The 20,719-nt window shown below is 51.9% G+C and overlaps 1 protein-coding gene across 2 annotated transcripts in view; it reads left to right on the forward strand.

Moving 5' to 3' along the window:
- Positions 1-14,435: 14,435 nt before the first annotated feature.
- Positions 14,436-20,719, forward strand: part of CRISPLD2 (cysteine rich secretory protein LCCL domain containing 2) — a 63,491-nt gene continuing 57,207 nt past the window's right edge. The window contains exon 1 of one of the 2 annotated variants that reach the window (XM_084905574.1): positions 14,436-14,614. The gene's annotated coding sequence lies outside the window, so the exon portion shown is untranslated. The remainder of the gene's footprint in view (positions 14,615-20,719) is intronic. The other variant, XM_084905575.1, reaches the window with a different exon arrangement.

The following is a 20,719-nucleotide window of genomic DNA, read 5'->3' on the forward strand; positions in this document are numbered from 1 at the left end:
AAGTCCATGTCCGCGTGGACCCTCAAAATACGACCTTATTTGGAAATAGGGTCTTTGTAGATGTAACCTGGTTGATGTCATACTGGACTAGGGTGGGTCCTAATCTAGCCATCGGTGCCTTTGTAAGGAGAGGAAAATTTGCTCACAGACACACAGGAAGCTGGTCAAGTAAAGATAGGCAGAGATTGAAGTCACATGACCGAATGCCAACGATACCGCAACGACCTGAGAGACCAGCATGGGGCCAGATTTTTTCTAGAGCCTTCGGGGAGAGCAAGGCCCTGCTGACCCCTCGATCTTGGACTTCTGGCCCCCGGGGCTGTGAGAGCACACCTCTCTGCAGTGCTGGCCTCCCCGTGTGTGGTCCTTTGTGACAGCAGCCTGAGGAAACTCACGTCCATGCCAAGGTCCAGGGATGGGGCTGAGGACGCCTTTGGAGGCCCTTAGGGTGGGGGAGTGGGGGGGAGGAGACCTCGGACTGCTGGAGGCTGCGATGTGGGAGGGGGCCTAGCCGTGTGCACATGGGGAGCTGGGCAGCCCCTCTGGGCCTCAGTCTCCCCACCGGTGAGAGGGGGACAAAAATAACACATAGCCCGCAGAAAGCGTGAGGATTGGCCGGAAGGCTCCATGGGCTGGCATAGTGTAAATTCTTTAAAGATGCTGAGTGAGCGCCAGGAGCTCAGATGAGCTCGGGGCTGGAGGCCCACCTTGGCCCTGGGGGGAAGGAAGCGGTTCCTCCTGAGGTGACAAAGCGGGGCTTGAGCTCAGGCCAGCGCGGACCTCCACTCACAGGCGTGAGGAGGCGGAGGCAGGCGGAGGCAGAGCTGCTGGAGGCTGTGCCGCTCGCTGGGGCTGCCGTGAAGTTCACAGGCTGCTGGGCTCCGTCAGGAGACGTTTCTCACTGTTCTAGAGATTACAAATCCAAGATCAAAATGTCCGCAGGGCCCTGGCCTCTGGGGCCTCTCCCCTCGGCCGGGAGACATCCGTACTGTCCCTCTGTTCTCATAGGGCCTCCCCTCCGTGCATGTCTGTGTCCTGATTTGTAAGTCTATGCAGGGGTCTTCAAACTACGGCCCGCGGGCCACATGCGGCCCGCAGAGGAGTCTGATTCGGCCCGCCAGGTTTTTTGGGCAGTGAGCGCAGCCAAGGTGTTACAGTAGGAATTAGTATTTCATATAGTCGGGCCCTCCAGCTCTCTGAGGGACCGTGATCTGGCCCCCACTTTAAAAAGTTTGAGGACCCCTGGTCTATTGGATTAGAACGTGACCTCATGACCCGGTGGGCCTTCATCACCTTTTTAAAGACCTGTCCCCGAAGATGGTCCTATTCTGAGGTGCTGGGGGTTAGAACCTCAGCACAGGAATTTGGGGGACACCATTCAGCCCATGACAGAAGGACAGAGTGTCCTCAGGATTTTTCACTGGACAGTTAGCTGTTTGGAAGGGAATGCATGGCTTTCTCTCCCTGACAACGTTTATGGTTACGTGACAAGATCTGTTCATTAGCCTTTGCTGTGGAACAAACACCCCAAATTGTTGGGGCTTCAAACAGTGACAGTCTTATCCTCATGGTCTCGGGGTGGCAGTCTGGCTGGCCCTCTGTGGTCTTGCCAGGGCTCACCCATGCAGTTGCATGCGGGTGACGGGCCGCGGGTCCCAGGCTGGCCGCTCATGCCGGCAGTTGGTGTGGCTGTCAGCTCAGACGCCGTGGTTTGCCTCCATGGGTCCTCTCATCATCCACTGGGCTGGACTCGGCTTCTCTGTGGCATCTCCTCTTGCGTTCTGAGGGAGAGCAGAAACTGCAGACCTCCGGAGTCCCAAGCTTGGAGCAGATACCCCATCCCTTCCGCCATAGTCTATTGGCCAAAGCAAATCCCATGCCAGCCCAGGCACCAGGGGGCAGAGAAATAGTCTCTACCTGTTGACAAGACGAAGGGCAAAGTCACTTGCTAAAGGGCAAGGAGCGGGAGGCAGGAGTCACAGGGAGCCATCCCCATCATGATCTATCACGTTATCAGGACTCCTTTGAAGAGACTGTTTCAGCTTTGGCTTGAGTTGAAAGCAGGCAGGATCCGGTGAGCAGCAGACCGCAGGCATTCAGGGGAAGACAAGGATCAGGAGATGGATGTGCACACAGGATGCGGCCATCCTTGTTGTTGCCCCCAGGTCAGAGCTCCCACCAGGACTTGCCCAGGGACACATCTCAGGAATTCACATACTCACCCAGCCAGAGCCTGCCGGGGCTCTGAAAGGCCTGCCTTCCACCAGGCACCAATGTGGCCTACTTAACAGCAACACTGAAGCCACCCTACTGTTGGAAAACAATCATCTCAATTTATCTTGGCTACTCAACAGGGGAAATGGAGTCCTGGCACATTTTGTTGAACAGATCATTGGGTATTCAGGACTTCTGCTATTGCCATTGTTGAGCAGTTTCTTGGGAGTCAGAAATGATTCTGGTTCAGTCAGCAAACACTTGGTGAGCGCCTGCTGTGTGCCCAGCACTGACATAAAAACAAGGAACTGGTAGATCATTCCTGTTCCTGTTACCTGTTGCTACACCCCCTTCCCCCAAACTAAGTGGCTTAGCAAAAAAGCAATGATTTCTTCTGCTCATGTATTGGGGGCTGGAGAACCCATTCCGGATGGCTCACTCTCACCACTGCAAGTCGGTGCTGGCTGTTGGCTCCTGTCCACATGGCAGCTTGGGCTTCCTCACAGCATGGCGGCGGGCTTCCAAGAGCAAGTGTCCCAAGAGGAAGACGTAGAAGCTGCCAGTTTCTTAAGGACTAGCCCAGAATCAATTCCACCATATTCTTGGCCATGCAGTTCAAAGTCAAGAGAATATAATAGTATCTTCTCCAAATTCATGTCCTCCTGGAACTTCTGAATGTGTCCTTACTTGGAAATAGGGACTAATGGGTGTAATCAGTTAAGATGAAGTCATGCTAATCCCATATGACTGTGTCCCTGTCACTAGAAGACACAGTCATGTAAGTTATGCTATGGAACGGAACAGAATGGAACTCACAGGAGCAGATCAGAAGCTGGAAGAGGCAGCGAGGAGCTTCTCCTATAGGCTCCAGAGGGTCCTGTGAGAGAACACGATTCTGTTGTGTTTGGCCCCCAGCTGGTGGTCATTGGTTCTGGCAGCCACAGGACACGAATGCTCTCGTTCACCCTGCCTTTCAAACCGTGAGCACAAGCTCTACCTATCTGATCGCTCTCTGGGACGGGGGTGACCAGGGAGAGTGTTCCTGGGTGTAATGCCTGTCAGGGACAGTATTGATAGAAACTGGAGAGGTGAGAAGTTAGAGAACAAAATGTAAGTTCTTAAAAGATGCTGAGTGAGCGCCAGGAGCTCAGGTGAGCTCAGGGCTGGAGGCCCACCTTGGGATGATACTAAGAATTCTCAACAGTGGCCGAAACCGGTTTGGCTCAGTGGTAGAGTGTCAGTCTGCGGACTAGAAGGTCCCAGGTTCGATTCTGGTCAAGGGCATGTATCTGGGTTGCGGGCACATCCCCAGTAGGAGGTGTGCAAGAGGCAGCTGGTCGATGTTTCTCTCATCGACGTTTCTAGCTCTCTATCTCTTTCCCTTCCTCTCTGTGAAAAATCAATAAAATATATTAAAAAAAAAAAAAAAGAATTCTCAGCAGTGAACTGTCCACTACAATAGCCCTAAAAGTGTGCCTGTTATTATCCCCATTGTACAGAGGAAGAGCCCGGGGGGTCTTGGATTCCAGGCCCGACAGGGGACCTGGGAGCTCAGTGCCCTGAGGAGCTGGAGGGATGGGGTGCTGTGACACCCTGCTGGGGAGAGCAGTTTCCATTCTGCCAGTCCTCTCCGCTCCCAGGCTGACAGAAAGGTTTAGCATCTCCTGGAAACACCACACCCTGGGTGTGAAACCCAGGGCCCAGCCTCCCTGGAAAGGCCGATTGTTCCCCAGGGAGAAAACAATTTGCCAGAAGAGCTGAATTTTCTGAGGTATCTCCAATGTGAGCAAGGAGTTTCTTGTGAAACTTAAATGGAATCTCCCCATTTTTTTTTTTTTTTTTTTTTTTTAAGAGAGGGAGAGAAAGTGAGAGGGAGAGGGAAACATCAGCTGCCTCCTGTACACTCCCTACTGGTATCAAGCCTGCAACCCAGGCATGTGCCCTGACCGGGAATCAAACTGGTGGTGAGCTTTTGGTGCATGAAATAATGCTCAACCAACTGAGCCACACTGGCCAGTGCAGAGTCTCCCAACTTTTTAAAGATATAATCACACTTCCATTTTATCACTTTCTCCAAAAAGGAAGAGGTGCTAGATGGATGATTTAAAGGAGAAACACCTAAGAAACAATAACAAAACATTTTATTATTTACTTATTTACTTATTTTAATTAAAAATTTTATTTTTAAATATTTTTATGGTTTCAGAGAGGAAAGAAGAAGGAGAGATAGAAATATCAGTGATGAGAGAGAGTCATTGACTGGCTGCCTTCTGCATGCCCCACACTGGGGATGGAGCCCGCAAATCTGGGCATCTGCTTTGACTGGGAACTGAACTGTAACTTCCTGGTTCATAGGTCAACCATTGAACCACACTGGCTGGGCAGTAAAACATTTAAAATCTAACATCAGACCTCTATTCACTTTTATTTTTTATTTTTATTTTTAAAAAAATATATTTTATTGATTTTTTACAGAGGGGAAGGGAGAGGGACAGAGAGCTAGGAACATTGATGAGAGAGAAACATCGACCAGCTGCCTCTGCACACCCACTACTGGGATGTGCTCGCAACCAACGTGCATGCCCTTGACCGGAATCGAACCTGGGACCTTCCAGTCTGCGGACCGACACTCTATCCACTGAGCCAAACCGGTTTCAGCATCTATTCACTTTTAAACTGAAGAAGTTATCAGGATTAGCTACTATGAGGAACAAAGACCATACTTCTTCTTTCCACCTAAACAGGAATAGAACTTTATTTCTCTTTTATGCAATAGAAGTCAGATTGAGGTAGTGGGACTGATGTAGAGACCTACACTGTCATGGACGAGGTGTCAACATTTATGGTTTCTGTTCCCACGGTACCTCACGGTCAAGATGGCTCCCACGGTATCTCACCGTCAAGATGGCTGCTGCTCTCCAGCCATCAGACCCCTATTCCATGTTGGAAGGAAGAAGGAGAACAATGTAAGGTGAATCTTCCCCATCCTATAGGGAGACTTCCTTGAAGCGTCAGACACACCTCTTAAGCGGAAACGTACTTTCATGGACAGGAGAAGCCGCCAGGCAGTATACCGGGAAGTATAGTCTTGTAGCTGAGTGACAATCTATTAGAACGTAAGAATCCCTCTTTTTTTAAGAAAGGAGGTCATCGAGCAGTTGGTGCCACATGGGGAATCGCATGGCGGAAGGGACCCAGCGCTGAGATGGAGACTTGGGAAGCGGGCATTGTTGTCCCAGGGCAGGCACAACTGTGTCACTTCAGGTGTTGATGATTGGCATGGCTTTTTAGAACCTTTCCCTTGGCTGAGGAAGGACTTGCCAGCATTCCAGGATAATTGTGTATATTTCAAAGCCATAGAAGCATGTCCATCCCAAGTCCTGTGACAATAAGCTCCCCGAATGCTCCAGTACTTACTAACCAGAGAATCTAACAGGTGCCCTCCCGGCCACCCCATCGCCTCCACAGGCACTCCTCCCCAGAGGAACGCTCACAGCTGGGATTTAGGACTCGGGTAGATTCCGAGAGAGAGGGGGACAGACCTGCATCGGACCTATTAACATTCAATAAACAGGTCACAACATTGTTCCAGTCTCAGGGTTTGGAGCCCACGGGGCTCACACGGAGCGATCCTGGATAACATGAATGTGAGCCTGTTTTCCTGGTGTGATGGCATGCAGCGGGTCCCACCTCACAGCATTGGCACGAGGCTGTGATGCAGGATTCCTATCGCGTGCTCAATAGACGGTGAACTTGGGGTTCCTACTTCCCTCCTGGGTGCTCAGGGCTCACGGTGCTGAGAGGAAGGGAGCTTTTTGGGGGCTGTGGCCGACCGTCCTGTTTGGTGCCAGGAGCTCTCCCTGAAACATTCCCGCTCCCCACTCAGGCTGCCCTCCCCACGGACGCCCACAGTTTGGGAGGCTTGCCTTTTGGGAGCTCCCAACTCTCTCCCTCCAGGTTAAAGTCTACGTTGTTCAAGGCTCTCACCCCCCCCCCCCCCCCCCAAAGATGATCCCTGCTTGTACACGCCCAGGTCCAGGCTTCCGGTCTTTGCATTCGCTGCCCTCTGCCGAGAGAACCCCGACCTGTTTCCTGATCGCCCATCTAGAGCCACCTTTTCTTGGCTGTCTCCCTGCCTGGCCCCCTCTCCATCCTCTCCTGTCACAGACTCCTGCTGCCCGTGCTGGTGGATGCGCCAGGTTAGCCCACACTGAGGTCCCATTCCCTGCCACAGGCTGCTGGCATTGGCTGGGGGTCTTGCTTTGGGTTCCCCCCAAACAGACTCTGAGACAGGATGTGAGACAGAATGTGAGTGCAAGTATTTTCTTGGAGGAGATGACCCCAGAAATACCAGGAGGAGGGTAAGTGAGACAGGGACAGGAAGGACTTATCACTTTCCCTGCAGCGTAATCCCCTGGGGCCCTGGGGATTGTCTCGCCTGAGAGTGGAGGAGGCTGGGGTATCTGCACTGCAGTTCTTATTAAATTACCTGTGGATGCTGCACTGCGGGTATAATTCCATGTTGCGTTTGGCCTGTCCTGAAGTCCTGTGCACAGAATAAGCTCTGAGGCAAAGGAACACACATGCTGGCAGCTGGAAGTCAGGCTGCCGGGTACCCAACTGTCATGGTTAGAGGACCATGATGGGCACGAAGGCATCTGCCAGAGTGGGCATGTGGCCTGGGGCAGGCCAATCAGGCCTTTCCCTGGGATTTTATTTCTCAACTACAGGCCCAATGCATGAAATTCATGCATGAATAGGGTCCTAGGCCTGGCTGGCAATCAGGGCCCATCTGTGGGGCAACCAGCGGGGCAATCAGGGGGTCCCTGCTGGCACCAACCTTGGCTACCCACTCACTGACCCTGCCCCCCACCACCGCCACCAGTTGCCTCCCTCTCTGGGGAGACCAGTGGGGCAATCCTGGCCCCCACTTGTACCCACCTTGGCTGGTCTGGGGCCTGTGGAATGGGGGCAGCTCCTGCATTATACGTCTGCCCCCTGATGGTCAGTGTGCATCATAGCAACTGGTCATTCTGCCAGTGGCTCCACTGTTTGATTGATTTGCATCTTAGGCTTTTATTATATAGGATATGTAGCCAGGTGGGAGTGCCAGCCTGCTGAGTCACAGAGCTGGGCAGGATTGAATTGTGGCTGTCAGTGGCAACCTCCTTTGTTGGAAAGTAACAGGAGGGAGCCAGAAGGTCAGGGGAGGGACCAGAAGAAGGTGTGGCCATCTCTTTGAGGTCCTGGGCCCAGATGTTCCTCTCAAGTTCCTCTCCTGACTTCCCACTTACAGAAACTGACACATTGCCTCTTTCTTCTGGAGTCTGTCCTAGTGAACTTTCTGAAACAAGCAACAAAAGAGTCCTGGTTAATGCACTGGCCCTGCTCACGCCTGGGACACCACAGTCCACCCCTCGGTGCAGACACCACCCCTCTCCTGGGCTCCTTGGAACCATCTGATGCCTCTGTTATTGCACTCAGCACAGAGGGCTGCATTGATGGTTCACTCAGGGTCCCGCCATTAAAAAGGCTTGTCTTATGTCTGCCTTATTCATCTCTCTCTCTCTTTTTTTTTCTTCCAAAATGCCTGGTCCAAAGAACGGCCTCAGTAAATGTCATCAAATATAATCGAAAGTGAACTCCAGCATTCATTTATTTTTAAAAACCTATTGACATTTTCTGCTCGTATTATTTCTTGTGGGATGACCCGAGTTGGGTAAACTTGCTATTCACTGTTGGATGAAGAATTTGTCCTAAACCACCTCTCTCAAACTTTAAGAGGGTGCCCATCATATTCTGGGATTTGGTGTCCGCTTTTCCTACATGAGTCATATTTTTTTATATAGTTAAATAATTCCACAGCTAAGCCTTAGCTTACCAAACTCTTCTTGTAAAAAGCCTTCCTCTCTTTATATGGCTGTTCAGACCTTTACTATTTTTCTCCTATACTTGTAGTTCAATTATAGAATTTTCTCCTATACTTGTAGTTCAATTATAGAAATATATATATTTCTTTACTATTTTTCTCCTATACTTGTAGTACAATTATAGAAATATATATATTTCTCCTATCCATGGCATGCAGGGGTCTTCAAACTACGGCCCGCAGGCCACATGCGGCCCGCAGAGGAGTCTGATCCGGCCCGCCAGGTTTTTTGGGCAGTGAGCGCAGCCGAGGTGTTACAGTAGGAATTAGTAGTTCATATAGTCCGGCCCTCCAGCTCTCTGAGGGACCGTGATCTGGCCCCCACTTTAAAAAGTTTGAGGACCCCTGTCATGCTCAATACATATTCAATGGATAGATGAATGAATGAATGCACAGGTCTCCCAGGAGGACAGAGTGATGCCTGGGACCCTATCTCTGAACTTCAGGGTCCTTGTCTTCTTTTTGATTTCCAGAAGCAGACGCTGTCCTGAGGTTTTGAGGGCAGGCGATGTATTTGAGAGGTGTGAGGAAAGAGGGGTTTAGTGAGACAGGGAGAGAAGGAAACAGATAAAAGGAACATCATTAAGGCTGCTGCCAGGCAGCCCACTGGAGAATTTTTCTGAAGCTTCTCAGCTGAGAGATGGGACCTGGGGTACTTATATCCTCAGCCCTGTTAGCCACTATTAGCTGATGGCCTAGGCACTCTGGGGACACCACGCTTGTGGGCTAAGCAGGTTCTGACAGCTCAGGGGCTGCCCTCCACAGGTGTAGGTGTGGCTTGTGGAAGTCAGGTTTGTGCACGGAAATGGTTGGGGCTTTTAGGGACGTGCATGGGACACGATGAAGTCTGCTTCAGCTTCACCTTAAGCTACTGTCTCTTGACTCCTGGCCTTTGCTGGCTGTTCCTGCAGATTCTTTGCTGTGAATCATCCCCATCTCTCTGGCCTTCGGGTGTGTCTGCAACCGGTAGTGCCTTGCCATCACATTCGTGTCGCCTGGCTGTGTCCCCTGGGTCTCATTTGATTGACCAGGGTAGACATCTCTCCTCACAGGGCCAATTGTAAGATGACCAGACGTCTCGCTGTTGGCAGGACAGTCCCAATTTTTAACAAATTCTCCTGCGTCCCAAGGCATTTTAAAAAAGTACTGATTTTTGGAAAGAATTGTCCCACCTACAGTGGGATGTCTGGTCACCTTAAATTAGAGTCTCTTGTTTGGAAGTTGGAAGTGGGATATGGCTGGGCGCAGCCTGCGCTGGTCCCCGTGAACCCTATGCTGGTGGGATGGTCATGTCCACAGGGAATAGGTGAGGCCTGGCTACAGAGGGAGAAGGAAGGGACCCCTCTACTGAGAGGGGGAAATGCATGGTACTGCCAGGATGCTGGGCACCCTTCCAGGACTAACGCTAGTTCTTTTCTATTTTATTTTATTTTATTTTATTTTATTTTATTATTTTATTTTATTTTATTTTATTTTACTTTACTTTATTTTATTTTATTTTATTTTATTTTATTTTATTTTATTTTATTTTTATAATTCTAGTTCTTTGAGGGTCTTGGCTACCCTTGGATTCCACAATAACCCAGCATCCTACCCAGAAGCTCCCCTCTCTGCTTGCACTGACCTGAGCGTGTTTTTGTTACAGCTTTAGCCCATTAGTACCTTCCAGTAAGGCAGGCAAACCCTTCCCCCTGAGATCCCAGAGGATCACACGATGGGCGTCTATCAGTGCAGCGGTGCCACCATCTTTCTTTTCCTTTTGGCTCCTCCTTCTAAGCCACGCTCATCACCGAAGGATGCCCCGTATCTCCTTGGCTCAAGGTCTTCACGGTCTTCAAAGCCGGATTGAGGCTGCAGCAGCTGAATGGGCGGATCAGGGACAAACAAGAAGCTGGCCCTCCCCGGCCACGGCTCTTGATGTCCAGCTCATGAGATTCCAGGGAAAACAAGAGGCGAAGAAGATGTTGGTGCCATCTTCTCCTGGGACCCTAGGCAGCCTCCGCGATTTGATCAAGGTTATGGCAGTGATACCAGCCCTGTGTCTACCACGTTGAGATAGGAAAGAAAGACCTTGATCTTTGCTTCAAATGATTAAACCTTCAGAGCACCTGGTGCAGCCCCACCATTCTGCACTCAACGTGTGTGGTCCTGCTGTCGGCCCATCTTGGTTGAGAGAGAGAGCAGTTGGCAGAGGGGTGAGGCCTCTCTAGGAGGTCATGACGAGGCCCACATGTTCCTTTATTCAGGTTGGCTTCATTTCGGTTCTTCAGAAGGGCCTTTTCCTTCGTCTCAAACTCTCCATGACTTAATTCCTGCCTGGGAAGCAAACAGGGAAATCCCTTCGCTGGATTCCAAGGATATCCGTGGCCAGTCCCTTCCATGAAGATGCTTGGGTGCATCTTGGTTCTTTCCCAGGCAGGACCTCCCAGGAGCCGATGCTGCCCACGACACACCATCTTACTCCAAGTCAAATGTTAATTTTGGGAAATCTAAGATTACACAGTGATGGAAAAGTTGATTACAGTTAAGCTTTCCTGTGTCTTTATTCTGTTGGCTCTATTAACAATGATATTGCCAAAACCGGTTTGGCTCAATGGATAGAGCGTCGGCTTGGGGACTGAAGGTACCCGGGTTCGATTCCGGTCAAGGGCATGTACCTTGGTTGCGGGCATATCCCCAGTAGGGGGTGTGCAAGAGGCAGCTGATCGATGACTCTCTCTCATCGATGTTTCTGACTCTCTATCTTTCTCCCTTCCTCTCTGTACAAAAATCAATAAAATATATATATTTTAAATAATGATATTAACGAATACTTGCTACAGACAGGTATTATTCTAATTTTCTAGTTATTTTCTGTATATAAACCATTTAATATTTTAATAACAGCCTGGGGGAGAAAGAGGCCATTGCCATGTTATAGATAGGGAGCCGAACACAAGGCCAACAACATGGAAGTGGAGAAGCCAGGATCGGAACCCAGCTAGACTGGTTCCAGACAATGGCAGCAACCAGCAGGCTACGACTCGGTCTGCCCCTAGGTGACCCCGCCTGGGAGGCAACTGTAGCTCAGAGAGGTCAGGCCACTTGAAGAGCTGGTGGCTGGTGGAGTTAGGATTCAAACTCATCTGTCTAGACGCAAACATAGTGCTCCTTCCACCGGACTAACTTGGCCCCCTATGAAGGATGAATTGTCTTTCATTGAGTGCTCCATGCCAGGCACTGAGCTATGTGTTTTTATGTATCTTGTCTACAAATTCTTTGATCTCTACCTGTTGAGAACTGTGTTTATATCCTCTCTTCTTTGACTCTAGGAAGACTCTGTGATTTGACAAAGGGTATGGCAGAGTGATATTCTATGATTTCCAATGACAGGTCATAAAAGGTCACACACCCTACCACATGGGTGAACCAGCTGGGATGCCCAGCTCAGTCCAACCTCTGGATGTCTGCAGCCCCTCCCAACCTCATGAGAGACCCCCAAGGAAGAACCATCCAACTGGGCCTGTCCCAAACTCCTGACCTACAAAATTACCATCAAAGTAGAGTGTTTGAAGCTACTATGTTTAGGAAAAATTTGTTACACAGCAATAATAACCATAACATCCCATTTGAGAAATGCTGGCCCAACTGGCTGAGAGAGATATGAAATATCTCAGAAATGCCCAAATGGGTTCCCACTACAGCAAACCCAAACTCCCTAATCCCTTCAGGACACCTGGTTTAGAGGTCAAGGTCATGGGCACTGGGCTTGGACTGCCGGAGTTAGAGTCCCAACCCCATCTCTCAGTAGTCAAGTGACCCTGGGCAAGTTTCTTCATCTGCCTGAGCCTCAGTTTCCCCATGTAGAAAGCAAGGCCAACAATAGCCACTTCCCTCACTGGGTTGTGAGAGGTTCACAGGCTGCTGCTAGGGAAACCCTTGGCACAGCGCCTGGCACACGGAAGTGCTTGCTGAAGTCAGCAGGCAGGGGTGGGCACAGCCAGATGCCAGGCCAGGGAGGCTCAGTGGGGTAGGCAGAAGCAGTGAGGCAGATGAGGAGAAGACCACAGAGAGGCAAGAAGATGCTGAGGGAGAGAACTGGGTGGGGGTCTGGAAGGTTCTGTTGTGTGCAGGTGCTGGGGCAGTGGCTGCCCAGCCAGAGGGGAGCTGGGAGCCTGGCCGGGAATAACATGGTTTGGGTGCCCTCAGGCTGCAGCTCTGCCAGTGGGAAGAGTGTCTGCGGAGCTGTCCTGGGTCAGCAAGGAGCCTGCAGAGTTGCCATAAAAAGCATCATTAAGGAGGTGGAGGTCCAAGTTAGAGTGTGTGAATATTTCAGAATTAATACCCCCTCCCCCTGCCAATGCTGTGCCCATGAGAAATTAGATCCTGTGTAGTTTTCCTTTCCCTCTGCTGGACTGGACCCAGTTTATTGCATTTCCCTGCACCCAACACATGTATTTGTTTTTTAAAAAATTTCTTTAATTAAAAAAAAAAGATTTTTGTTGATTTTAGACAGGAAAGGAGAGGGAGTGATAGAAATATCAATGATGAGAGAGAATCACTGATCAGCTGCTTGCTGCACGCCCCCTACTGGGGATTGAGCAGGCAACTCAGGCATATGTCCCAAATGGGAATCAAAGGATGAACTCCTGATTGATGCTCAACCACTGAGACACATGGGCTGGGCTGTACCCAAAGGTTAATGGTACACAGGGTGGTGGCAGTGCAGTGGCAGGAGTGTGAGTTCAAATCCCAGTTCCTCCACTTGGGAGCCGTGTGGCCTGGGGAAGGTTACTTACACCCTCTGTGCCCGGTTTCCCCATGATTACAGTCTCAGAGGATTGTTGTGGGTGGACAGGATGCTACACATGGGGCTGGGTACCTGAGAGGCATCTGTTAATAGCACAAGGTTTGCCCTTTGTCCAAGTGAGCACTGTTCTCGAACAAGTTGGCTCACCTCTGAATACATCGATGCTTGGAACAGAGCCCAGCACATAGGTGCTTGATAAGTATTGAATGATTAAATGTCAAGCTGAGAATGTTTCAAAAACTGAGAGAAGAAAAGTAAAAGAAATGAAAAAAAAAAAAAAAAAGGCAACAGAGGATGTCTACATTATTCTTTATCTCATTTGAGCTGCATCAAAATCTTAGGCAAGAGTTTCCGGCTTTCTGAATCAATGAAACATACGCCCCACCAGTCACGGAGGCATCTTCCCTCATCCCTGCCCCAGGCGTCCTCCATCTGTGTTCCCGGTAAGCTCTGACCCAGGCCCTGAGGTCCCAGAGGGGTCTTATCTGAGCCTGCGGGCATAGCACTGGGGCTGGTGCGAGTGATTCAATGGGAGCGGCTAAGGTGTGAGCAATGAAGGAGCTGATTCCAATGTCTTCATGCAGCAGGGGGACAGGCCATGTGACTGAGAGGGAGCCCTTCAGCTTCTCCAGCCTTGGGCTTACATGCTTCCAAGGCTATTTCTTCTCTGAATTGCTTTGTGACAGTAGTAAGAGCAGAGTTTGACCTTGTGCTGCTGCCCCCTAGCTGTGGGGCTCTCTTCTCCAGGCCTCAGTTGCTAAATCTGTGAAATGGGATACTTTCCATCTCACTGGATTCCTGTGAACATGTATGTATTTGGATAATGAAGGTTAAAGGCACTTAGCCTAGAACATGGGTGTCGGGTCTTACTGTTCTCATCCAGTATCACCTCCTAGTCTTCGTTTCTTCGTTTGCACTTTGAGAAGATACAGCGAGAAAGAGGGAGGCAGGGAGGGAAAGAGAGAAGAAGACAAAGAAAGGAGACAAACACGGAGAGAGAAGACGGAGAGGCAGAGGCAGAGAGACACAGACGTGGAGTCGGGGTGGCGTGCGTGAAGTTCTACCCCTGTGCAGAGGATGGGAGTAAATATAGCAAGTGTGTATTCTGCGCCACGGTTCGCGGAGCCCACGCCCTTCCGGATTTCATTCGCACAATCCCGGGAGGGAGGTCACCTCCCTATTCCCATTTTCCAGCGGAGAAGGCATTTTGGTAAATTTGCAAACCTCTAGTGGAAAGCGCTTGGCTCCGCGCCGGGCCCCTAAGCGAGCCCTCAGTGGAACCGATACTTTTATGGTCACGATGAGGAAACGGAGCGCGTCCTCTGCTCCAAAGAGCTCTGAGGGTGCGGGTGGTCCTGGACGCCGGCGGGGCTCGCGGGGCTAGCGGGGCGGGGCGGGGCGGGCTGGGGTGGGGCCTGAGGGGCGGGGCCTGGGGCGGGGGCGGCCCTATCAGCTCCGCCGGCCCCCGGGGGGCGCGGCCTCCGGGCTCTGGGGCCGCATACAAGAAGCCGCGGTCCGGGTCCCCAATGCACAGCTTCCTTCGGCTGCCGGGGTGTCCGGTGTCCTGTGCCCGGTCTGTCTCCCTGTGCCCGCGCTGCCGCTGCATTTGCCGCTGCCGCCACCGCTGCCGCCGCTGCACAACGCGGGATACGCCTGCGAGCTGGTGATTGGAGCCCAGGTCGGTAAGTGTGACTTCCATCCCTGTCCTCTCTCCAAGCTTTGATCCGTTCCGTAATCTCCGAGTTGAAGTATCCAGGGCAGATGCCAGCTCTCAGGGTTTACTTACCGTGTGCAAGCACCAAACGGAGCGTCTACCTGCATCCCAGGACCGGGCTCAGCGTCTCGCCCGAATCACAGCTGGAGAAACTGAGGCTAGTCCAGGGCAAGTCAGTTAGTTGCCCAAGACCACAACCAGGGAGGGAGTGAGGGAGCCGGGCTCAAAGCCAGTCTGGCTGCAGACCCGCGCTGCTGGAGGCTGTGTGCCCTTGCTGTCCTGTGCAGCTCGCTAGCATTTGCTGAGCTCCTGTGTACACGCGAGGAGTCCGACAATGGAAAGCTGGCAGGGTAGAGGGGGCAGGAGGTTGAATGTGTCTGTGCACCTGAGGACGCAGGGATGATATTGACGGTGTGTGCATGTTGCTCCACAGTGTACAGGACCACACCCCTTCGTGTTGTTTCAGTTGCAACAAACCTCTAGGTAGCCTTCCTCTTCTCCTATTTCCGATGAAGACACTGGGGATTGGAGAGGTGAAGTGAGTTGTCTGGGCAGAGCCAGGGCTTGAAACCCAGCTCTGGCCGCCTCCCACGCTCCCGATGGCCATCGTGGCCGTGCGTGGCTCCAGGCCTGGGGCGTATCAGCGCTCCTGGGCACCTTCCGCTGGAGTGGGCATCTGCATACACTCCCTGTGTGGAGAAGATTCTGCTGAGAGCCGGGGGCTTGGCTCTGCAGTCCCGTGAAGGGGAGATGGGCTGCCCAGATGGACAGAACCAGGGCCAGCCCTGCATGTGGGCATACCCAGAGCCTCCCTTACAAGTGCCAGGCTGGTGGACAGGCCAGAAAGGGCTTCCTTAGCCGATGCCTGCCCATTGAAGTCTAACTTGAATTGGGCATCTTTTAGCCAAAAGGGGAGTAGCTGCTCTGGTTGAGAGAAGCAACTGGGGAGCCTGTGCAAACAGCCAGCTTCCCAGAGTGGGTCTGTGAGTTTTTACCCTGAGCATCTGAGCCCCTTATTCTGGCAGAACAGGGTGAGCCACCGTTCCCAGCCCGGTCAGGGCATCCAGGGTGCAGAGTCTGACCGGGTCCTGCAGAAAAAAACGAGGGGCATGTCCCCTCCCCCAAATGACAGAGGGGTCTCTTTGTGTTTTGTGTACCTGCCTTTCTGCCTCTGCCTCTGATCTGTTTCCACATGGGAGGAGCAGAAGGTATGGGGGCTGTTCTGCTGGTGTGACAGGTATGAGGGCTTGCACTTTACCTGTGTTATCATCTCTGCAACACACCTGGGTGGCAGGCCTCTTGGTGCCCATTTCACAGATGAGGAAAACCAAGGCTCAAAGAGGTGAAGTGCATGCCAAGGTCCCCAAGCAGGTGTGCCATGCGGTCACCCCCAGGTCTGTCTAGCTGCAGACCCCACTCAACCGCTGGGTCCTGCCTCCTATAAGATCATTCTCTGCCCACCCCCTAACTCTGACTGTCACACAGATGTTGTTTTGTCTGAGGTGTTGTCTTGTCTGGGAAGGGCTCCAGGTAAAACCGCTGTCAGCTGGGTTGATCCCAAGCCTCAAGCCCCTGACACTGCACCCTGCGAGGAGAATGGAGAGGGTCATTATGATTTTTACAGAGTCTCTTAAGATGTAGGAGTTGGAACAGTAATAAGAACATTTATGATCATACCAGCCTGACACTCACCCAGCACAACGGGCCGGCCATGCCCAGGGTTTCACGTGGATGCTCTCACGGAGGTGGGCACTGGCCCGTCCTCCTTTGGACCAGCAGGAAATTTGGGGCTCGGAGTGATAGGGCATGAACCCAGCATGACACAGCCAGGGCAGGGGAGAGCTGCCATCCTGGCTGGGTCCTGCCCCAGATTCTGGAAGAGCATGCTCATCGGATGGCGAGCCGCTTGACTGTCCCAGCAGAGCTTGCTGCTGGTCGGGCTTCTCCTGCCACGTGGGAGCGAGGTCCCTGCCTGGGTGAGGGGTGGGTCTGCAGAGGGGACACACTGACACGGGGGCTTGGACCCCACTCTGCCAACAGGTCCTGCTATCAGTGCAGAGAGCTCTGCCCCGGGACCCAGGTCTCCCCTGGCTCCCAGAGTCCTGTTTCCAGACGGGAGAGAGGAGCTGGCTGGCTGGGGATAGGAACGGAGCCCTGGTGGAAGAGCTGAGGCCTCTGGGAGCTCCCACACTTCCTCCCTGCCTCAAACACCCCACGCGGGTTCTCTGGCCGTGACTCAGTTGCCTTTGAAAACTGCCTTTCAGAAGCAGGACCCGTAGCACTGACCCCTTTGGCCTGCGGGACCTGGAACATTTCTTCGCTCTGTCACCAGTGCAATTTACTGCGCATGGGAGGTGCCTCTGTGTCTGCTCGCTCCCAACCTACGAGGCCTTTCCCCTTTTTTCTTTTGCAAACTCACTGGTTTTTGATCAGTCCCAGATGTGCAAGCCCAGCATCACTCAAAGGGCTGATGGCTTGTCAAGAAAGGAAAGTACAGCACAGGCGTCGTTCCATTTCAGCTCCGGCTCCCTGAGCGGAATGGGTTCTCAGGCCTTCACGGGACGGGGCTCTGGGGCCCCTCACATGGAACGCGCTTTGTTCTGAACAGGGAGGGCTGGGCTGATCTGGGTGGTGGTTGGTAGGGCCAGCCATGCCCTGTTTTCTTTCTCTTCCCCTTGAAAAAAAGTGGTTTTATTGTGGTAAAATAGGCATACACGCAAAAGCTCCCCTATTAGCCTTTCTAAAGTGTACAGATCAGTGACATTTAGTGCACTCGTAATGCTGTGCCAACATCCCCACTGTCTAATCCCAGAACATTGTCATTGCCCGCAAAGGAGACCTCATAGTCATCATTGGCAGTCACTCCCCTTCCCCCCCTCCCCAGCCTCAGGTAACTACTGATCTACATTCAGTCTCCATGGATTTATTATTATTGACATTTCACACACATGTGGCCCTCTGTGACTGGGTTCTTTCACTTAGTATGTTTTCTAGGTTCATCCATGTGGTGGTGTCAGGGCTTCATTCCCTTTTATGGCTGAGTCATATTCCATTGTATGGCTAGACTGCATTTCATGCCTCCATTCTTCCGTGGATGGATGTTTGGAATGTGTCCACATGTTGGCTATTGTGAATGCTGCTGCTACGAACACGTGTGTACGTGTTTGTGTTTAAACACCTATTTTAAACACCTGTTTTGGGTCTACACCCAGGAGTGGAATTGCTGGGTCACGTGAACGTATTGAGGAACCATGTTCTCTTTTCTTGACTCCCTTCTTAAAGAAGCATCAACTCAGGTCTTCTCATTTCAGCATCGGTCAAGGCCCTGTGCCACGGGAGCAGGGAAATCTGGCATCTGGGTGCTTTGAGGGAAGTGTTGGCATTCCGCAGGGTCACAGGAGCACCTGGCTGTGTACCCCGGGCCGTGCCACTGTGGGCACTCACAGACAGACACCCCCCTTTCAAGACTGTGAGGACAGACTGTCTCTCGTGATTCAGCCTGAAGGAGATTTATCTTCTCCATTGTCTCAAGTGCTGTGTCAGCTTAGACAGAAACCACAGATTCGGGGGGAAAGGAGAGGATTGTGCAACTTCTGGATCATCATTTAACAAATATTATAAATTATGAAATCCCACATTTTCAATATGAATGTCTGGATTGTGTCCCACTGTGAATGCAGAATGACAATATTCCAAGCCGGAAAAAGAATCAAGCTTCCATTTCTTTAATTTTTTTTAAAAAAATTGATTTTCAAGAGAGAGGAAGGAAGAGGGGGAGAGAGAGAGAGAGGAGAGAAACATCAGCCAGTTGCCTCCCGCATACACTCTTACTTGAGACCAAACACCCATCCTGGGCGTGTGCCCTGAGCGGGCGACCTTTCAGTACACAGGACGATGCTCACCCAGCTGAGTCCTATTAGCCAGAGCTCGGGCTTCCATTTCACTTGCAGTCACGTGGTCCTGGAATGGGCCCTGCCCCAGCGTCCTTTCGGATAGGAAAAAGCCCACCCGGAACTCCGCTGGCATCCAGCTGACTTGATCAGAGCCTGAGAAATCTTTCTAGACCAAAGAAGCAGTGTTCTCTGGCAGGGAAAGGTGATAGTGGGTGGGGTGCTGGCGACAGTGCCCCGAGGGGAGGTACCATGTGTGTGTGCAAAGGCCCAGAGGTAGGAGAAGGCTGGCACCCATGGAGAAAGACAAGAAGTGGCTGAGTTCAGGGCCAGATTCAGGAACAGCAAGGGTCTGCCCTGGAGTGGGGTGAGCTCTAGTGAGTCTGGATTCCCTGCCACAGGCTGCGGGGCATAGAAGTGCAACAGGGTGGTGTTTTCACTGGAGAACAGATCACTGTGGAATGAGTAGTGTCCCTTGAATTGTGAGCATCCCATCCCAGCTGGTCCCCTAGGTGACTGAGCGTTGGCACAGACCCAGCAGCAAAGCTCACCAACCCAGGACCGTTCCTTCCGCGCATAGCAAGGCCAAGGTTTCAGGTGGTGCCCTCTGTCCCTAATGTTTCCCCTCCCCCCGACATCTCCCTTTCCGACAAAGAGAGCATTCTCCACGACAGTCTCGGGCCAGCATCAGGGCTCGGCTGGGAGGTCTCACTTTGTTCTGCTTTCATTGTGTTTAATTTGATTCCTGCTTCCGTTCAAGGCAGAAGTAAGTGGTCAAGTTCTCTGCAAGTGGCGGAGAAGGAAAGCTACCTTTTATAAGTAAACGTTCTTGAACCCTCAGAGAGGGCCAAGTTGAATAAAAACATAAAATACATAGCCTGTCCAAGTAGACCGTGAAGCCGGACAAGATGGGGAAGAGGGTACAGGTTGGGAACTCCTGGGTTACAGTGGCCTGAGGAGGTTTGAAAGGCTGGTATCATCTGCAGTAACAGTTCTCAAAGTGGGGTCCCACTCAAGCTGGCAGGACACAGCAGCACATGGGAATGCCACCAGAAACACAGATTCCCAGGCAAACCCAGACCTCCTGAATCAGTGTGGCCAGTGATCTGTGTTTTTTTTTTTGTTTTTGTTTTTTAAATTTCTTTAATATAACCCGGGACTCTTCAGTCCACAGGCTGACACTCTATCCCAGGGGTCCTCAAACTTTTTAAAGTGGGGGCCAGATCACGGTCCCTCAGAGAGCTGGAGGGCCGGACTATATGAACTACTAATTCCTACTGTAACACCTCGGCTGCGCTCACTGCCCAAAAAACCTGGCGGGCAGGATCAGACTCCCCTGGGGGCGGCATGTGGCCCGCGGGCCGTAGTTTGAAGACCCCTGTAACTGAGCCAAACCGGTTTCAGCTGTGTTTTAATGAGGCTTCCAGCACCTTCTGGCACAGACTCAAACGTGAGACCTACTGCCCTAGAGAGCAGAGGAAGACTTTGCCGGGGCCTGACACAGGTGGGAGGGGGGGGCTGGCGGGTGGGTAGATGGGAAGCTGTGCGGAGGGTTCTGCGTACGGGGCCTGGTGTGACGGAGAGAAGTCACACGGCGAGAAAGCAGCGAGTGGCTTGGGAGCTAAAGTGAGCGTCAGGGGCCCCTTGAGAACAAGTTGCCGGTGGATCCATAAGTCTTTCTCCTGGGAAAATGCTCAGCTTGGTGCACTCTTGCTGGAGCATGCGCACGTATCCTGAGGCCGCCGACATCTTCCTTCCCGGCGTATTTAGCGTCCCTGTGTGCACAGAAGCTCGCGAAGGACACCTGTCTGTCACCCTGGCTGTCCCCTCGGAAAGAATGAGTTGTTTCCAGGATACCATTTGAAATATATATATATATGTATATATATTCGTGTATTATCTGATTATCTGCTGCCATCCCCTCCCTCCCTCCTGCCCCAAACCGGCTCCCAACACAGCCAGTCTGTTCTCCGGGCAGAAGCGCAGGGCAGCTGAAAACGTTGTTTATTCCCAGAAACCTTCAAGACCTGGGCTTCGCTGGGCCTGGAGATATTTTCAGCGTTGGCATGGCCGGACAAAGTGCCCTCTCAGACGTGGGATGAACCGGGCCCTGTCTGGGAGAGTGGGTGTCTGGTCCAAACGGGCAGCCGGGGCCAGCCGCAGGGCTTTATCTGGGCTCCAGC

This window comes from Pipistrellus hanaki (assembly GCF_964339955.1).
Source record: "Pipistrellus hanaki genome assembly, chromosome: 15".
Classification (NCBI taxonomy): domain Eukaryota; kingdom Metazoa; phylum Chordata; class Mammalia; order Chiroptera; family Vespertilionidae; genus Pipistrellus; species Pipistrellus hanaki.